The sequence below is a fragment of the Mobula birostris genome, chromosome 13 (genome assembly GCF_030028105.1).
Source record: "Mobula birostris isolate sMobBir1 chromosome 13, sMobBir1.hap1, whole genome shotgun sequence".
NCBI lineage: Eukaryota > Metazoa > Chordata > Chondrichthyes > Myliobatiformes > Myliobatidae > Mobula > Mobula birostris.
Window position 1 is genome coordinate 59334615 of NC_092382.1, and position 6000 is coordinate 59340614.

Here is a 6000-nt window from a genome sequence, read left to right on the forward strand (position 1 = left end):
CAGCGCATCTGTAGATGTAAACTTTCCACTATTCAGGACATTTACAAAGACGTGTGTAAAAAAGGCTTGAAGAATCATTGGGGAACCAAGCCACCCCAACCACAAACTGTTCCAGCTGCTATCATCTGGGAAACGGTACCGCAGCATAAAAGCCAGGACCAACAGGCTCCAGGACAGCTTCTTCCACCAGGCAATCAGACTGATTAATTCATGCTGACACAACTGTATTTCTATGTTATTTTGACTGTCCTGTTGTACATACTATTCATAAATTACTATAAATTGCACATTGCACATTTAGACTAAGACGTAATGTGAAGACTTTTACTGCTCATGTATATGAAGGATGCAAGTAATAAAGTCTATTAAATTTGATGGTTAGAAGAGCCAGAGGAAGAAGGAATCTGATGGGAGTGGACAGTGCAGTAAAGGGAACGAGGTGGGGAGGCAGAGGGAGGTGGTGGCATTGACATGAGGCAAGGGAGGAGAGAAGAGGGCAATTTGGCTACAATCTATTTCTGTTTCCTTCCAGTTCGGATGAACGTTCTCAGATGAAGAGGTCATGAGTTTATTGCCACCAGATGCTGTATTTATTATCTGCATTTGTAGTCTATTTACAATTCACAATCCTGATGTTTACTTTGTACCTTATACTTTATTGTCACCAAACAATTGACACTAGAACGTACAATCATCACAGCGATATTTGATTCTGCGCTTCCCGCTGCCTGGATTACAAATCGATAGTAATTATTAAAAAAAACAAATTATAAATCATAAATAGATGGAATATAAGGTAGTGCAAAAACACCGAGAGGCAGGTCCGGATATTTGGAGGGTACGGCCCAGATCCGGGTCAGGATCCGTTCAGCAGTCTTATCACAGATGGAAAGAAGCTGTTCCTAAATCTGGCCGTCGAGTCTTCAAGCTCCTGAGCCTTTTCCCGGAGGGAAGAGGGACGAAAAGTGTGTTGGCTGGGGGGTGTCGTGTCCTTGATTATCCTGGCAGCACTGCTCCGACAGCGTGCGGGTAAAGTGAGTTCAAGGACGGAAGATTGGTTTGTGTGATGTACTGCGCCGTGTTCACGAACTTGTGCAGCTTCTTTCAGTCTTGGACAGGACAACTTCCATACCAGGTTGTGATGCACCCAAGAAGAACGCTTTCTACAGTGCATCTATAAAAATTAGGGTTTTAGGAGACAGGCCAAATTTCTTTAGTTTTCTCAGGAGGTAAAGTTTAGCGATCCCGTTTACAGTTACTGTTCTAAAGATTTGCTAAATATGCCTGCAGATAAAGAACCTCAGGATTGTATGTGGTTACGGTATGTACTCTGATAATAAATTTTACTTTGAACCTTGCCTAACTTACTAAGTTTCTGCAGCACTTTATGAGTGTTGCTCAGGATTTCCTGCATCAGCAGAATATTTTATGTCAAATATCAAACAGTGCTTCCTGAGATTAGGGAGAATATCAAACCGATGGAATGGGCTCCAGTTCCTGCTCATTCTCTCAGTGGATGCTCAGTTGAGACGTTGATGCTTTCTTTTCCAGTTCTGGGGGCTGGAGGATTCCTGAGACTGCTGTTCCAACGTACAAGTGCTCCGGGACAAGTCCAGGCTGGTTAAACGGTAAGGTCATCGTGTGCAACAGCAGGGCTTGGTTACTTTTCAGGTAGGGCAGACTCGACACAGAAACAGGTCTCGACATCCCTGAGAAATGCTCCCCACAGTCATTTAAGTCATGTTGCAGTTCTGGTCCCACGTGGAATCTGACAGTGGTGCATCGGCTTCCTGGAGATTCCTGGTACATGTAGCTGGTCTCTGGATCTGCCGGTCAAGCCCACTCCAGATAAGACGCAGTGCAATTTCAGTGAAGGAGCAGCACCCAGGGAGTTGAGTGTAATCCACAGCAGCCCACAGTTCATGAGGTAATTCATAAGTCAATGTAATTTCTCAATGAATCTGTAATGTCTATCAAGGTTCTCAGTCATCCAGGTCATTGCATTTCAAGCAGTTGCAAATTAAGGCAACTGGACTTGCTGTGTTTTCTGGAAGACATTTCACCACTCATCCGAGAGGCTTCTTCAGTTCTGATCCATGGTGGGCAGTTTCCCATCTTTTCAACTCTGAGGTGTTTAAAGGTATAGCGATCATATGGGGGTTGTTAAGAGTCGTAGGGGTAATGAGGGGATCATTAGTCTTACTTTTGCGTGAATAGATGTGTGCTGGCATAGACACGTTAGGACTGTATTGTGAGTAGTGATATGTGGTGTTGTACCCAACCTTCTCTGTTCAGGGATGGGTTTTCCAGATTGACGAAGATGGCTTTAACCCATCTTTCCAATCACCCATCCTTCTGGCCTTGTTATCAAAGGGGTTTCCTTGTCCTTTATGTGTAGACATACAGCTGTGTCTTTATTTGAGGTGTTAGCCCTCCTACGTTGGGCCAGCCACTTGTGAAGTGGTTGTTTTGTCTCACTGATATACAGATCTGTGCAGTTCTCATTGCTTGATACAATACTGTTCTGTCTGTGTTTGGGTGTAGGATCCCTGAGGTGGATGAGTTTCTGAGTATGTTTGTAAGTCTGAAAAGCACAGGGACTTGTTTTATTTTCTTCTAGACGACACAGCTAGTCCAGTTGCCTTGATTTATTACTACTTGATAAAACTTCAGTGTTTTCAGTTAAACACAGTCCTTAGTTTCCATGTTGCAATTATTTTAAAATTCATGTTTCTTTTCGAAGTCTATGTTATGTTTAAATTTGAACATATCTGACAATTATAAACAACTTACCACCACTGCAATTTTTATCAGTTCTGTATATTTTCCAAGCTTGCAGATGTCCCTGATTCACTTTGGAGATATTCAACAGTGGGTCAGTTTGCTAATAGTTTCATCATTGTCAAGCACCAGAAGAGGGACTTGTGTTTCATGGGACAGGGACCCACAAGGTTTCATCAACAAGAGCTTTCCTCTGAGACTAGGTGTGGCTGTGGGGAGGACAGCAGCTCACACTGACCAAGCCTGGTCAGACAAAGTGGGTAGTGAACAATGGATTTACAGTGGGTCTGGTTGCACATTTCCTATTGCAATGTGGAGACAGGTATATTACGGAATGTTCACAAACCCCATTCCAGGTCACCATCCCAGCGTGGGAGAGGGGGAGGTCAACAGGACTGTCTGCTTCAGCTGGGAGCAAAACAACTGCAATACAAATCGGGCAATCAAGATCAAAAACTGTGGTGCTTTCTTTGTCTACTGGCTGAAGCCGACACTCTGCTGTGACAAAGTTTATTGTACAGGTACGTTACCAATCTCCATTAACACATTGGGGGGGGGGGGCGGGAGAAGTTATTTGGAAATTTTGAGACATGCCAAATGATCAAAACACACAGCTTGCTGAGTATTCCAGTCTTTCGCAAGATCAGTGGATCATCTCAGTCATTTCCCCTGTACCCATTCTGCAAGTCAGTCTGCCATGTCAGAATCTCATTCTCCTGGTCTGACATGTAACATCCTCTGCTACACCGAGACGTGACACGAACCATCCACTATCTGTGCCACATGAGTGCTGAGCACCAATCTCGAGTCAACCCCTCCTCCCATGAGGACCAAGTAGACCCCTCCATAAGTCTGAGGACATCCATCCTCCCCTTCTTTCACTTCCACTCTAGGTAAAATCTAGAGTGATGGCCCATCCTCCAACCCTCAGACTGAGCAACATCTCTTATTCCCCAACCAAACCCCGATTCAGAACATATCATAAAGAAGAGATAATCTGCAGCTACTGGAAATACAAGCAATACACACAAAATGCTGGAGGAACGGCAGGGCAGGAAGTGTCTATGAAAAAAAGTACAGTCGACGTTTCGGGCCAGGACCCTTTGGCAGGACATATCTTTCCCTCTTTCCCCTTCCCAAGAGGGATAAGTGATGTCTGAGATGTGAAAGGAAACCGGATGGTCACGTGCAGCTTCTTCACAGATATCATCAGAAGTTAGAATTGATGCCTGGTTGCAAAGCATCTGAGCCAGCAGCTCTTATAAGATACAAGAGCAGAATTAGGCCATTCACCCACTGTGTCTGTTTTGCTAGTTAATCATTGTTTCCTTATTTTCTTTCTCAAACCCATTCTCCTGCCTTCTCTCAGTAACTTTTGGCACCCTGACTAATCAAGAATCTATCAACCTCCACTTTAAATATACCCAATATCATCGCTCCACCACCATCTGTGGCAATGAATTTGCAAGATTCACACCATCTGAGTAAATAAATTTCTCATTATCTCTGCTCTAAATTGACACCCCTCTCTTTAGATGCTTGTCCCGGACTTACACCAAATAGGAACCAACCTCTCCACATCCACCCTATCTATACTTCTGATAATCCATAGGTTTTAGTCCACTAATCACTGGCAGCAAACAAGAAAAGGTCCCCTTTTATTCCCACTCTGCCTCCTTCCAGTCAGCCAATTTTCTATATATGCCAGTATCTTTCCTGTTGGGCACTGAGCCTCATATGTCGTATCTTGTCAAAGGCATTTTGAAAATCCAAATAAACAATCACTGACTCTCTTTTGTCTGACCTACCTGTTATTTCCTCAACAAAAATTCCAAAAGGTTTGTCAGACTACATTTCCTCTAAAGGAAACCATGCTGGCTTCTGCATATTTTATCTTGCCCCCAGATATCTCAGACTCATCTTTATAATGGACTGGAACATTTTCCCACCACTGAAGTCAGGCTAACTGGCTTCCAATTTCCTTTTTTTTCTGTCTCTCCCTTCGTAAGGAGTGGAGTGACCTTTGCAACTTTCTAGTCCTCCAGAATCATTCCAGAATCCAGTGATTGCTGGAAGATCACAACTAGTACCTCCATAATCTGCTCAGCTACCTCTTTCAGAACCCTGAGGTGTTATCCACCTGGCCCAGGTGACTTACCTGCCTTCAGATGTCTTCTCCTTAGTAACAGCAACTGCATTCACTTCTGCCCCCTGAAACTCTAGTTTCTGGCACGCTGGTAGTGTCTTCCACAGTGAAGTCTCACACAAAATGCTTATTAAGTTCAGCCAGCATTTATTTGTCCCCCATTACTGCTTCCCCAACACAATTATCCAGTTGTCCAATATCCACACTCACCTCTCTTTTACCACTTTATTATCCAGATCATTGATATTGATGACAAAATACGATGGGCTCAGCACCGATCCCTGCGGCTCTCCATTAGTGACAGGACTTCACACAGAGAGGCAGCCATCTACTTCCACTCTCTGACTTCTTAGATTTTCCCTGAAAGTCAATGTCTAATTCAGTTTCCTGCCTCAACTTGACTGCACTGCGGCTGAACCTTCTTGACCAAACTCCCATGTGGGAACTTGTCAAGTGCCTTGCTAAAGTCCATGTAGACAACATCCACTGCCCTGCCTTCATCACCTTCCCTGGTAACTTCCTCGAAAACTATATAAGATTGATTAGACTCGATGTACCAGAGTGAAAGCATGCTGACTATCCTTAATCGGACCACGTTTATCCAAATACTCGTATACCTAGTCCATTAGAATAGCTTCCAATATCTTTCCCACTACTGATACCAGGCTCACCAGTTTATAATTTCCTGTTTTAGAGAACATGTAGAAAACCTAAAGCACAATACAGGCCCTTCAGCCCACAATGTTGTGCCGAACATGTACTTACTTCAGAAATTACCTAGGGTTAGCCATAGCCCTCTATTTTCTAAGGTCCATGTAGCTCTCCAGAAATCTCTTAAAAGACCACATCATATCCACATTCACCACCGTCACTGGCAGCCCATTCCACGCACTCACCACCCTCTGTGTAGAAACAAACAAACAAACTTGCCCCTGACATCTCCTCTGTACCTACTTCCAAGCACCTGAAAACTGTGCCCTCTCGTGTTAGCCATTTTAGCCCTAGGAAAAGGCCTCTGATTATCCACATGAACAATGCCTCTTATCCTTTTGTACGCCTCTATCAGGTCATCT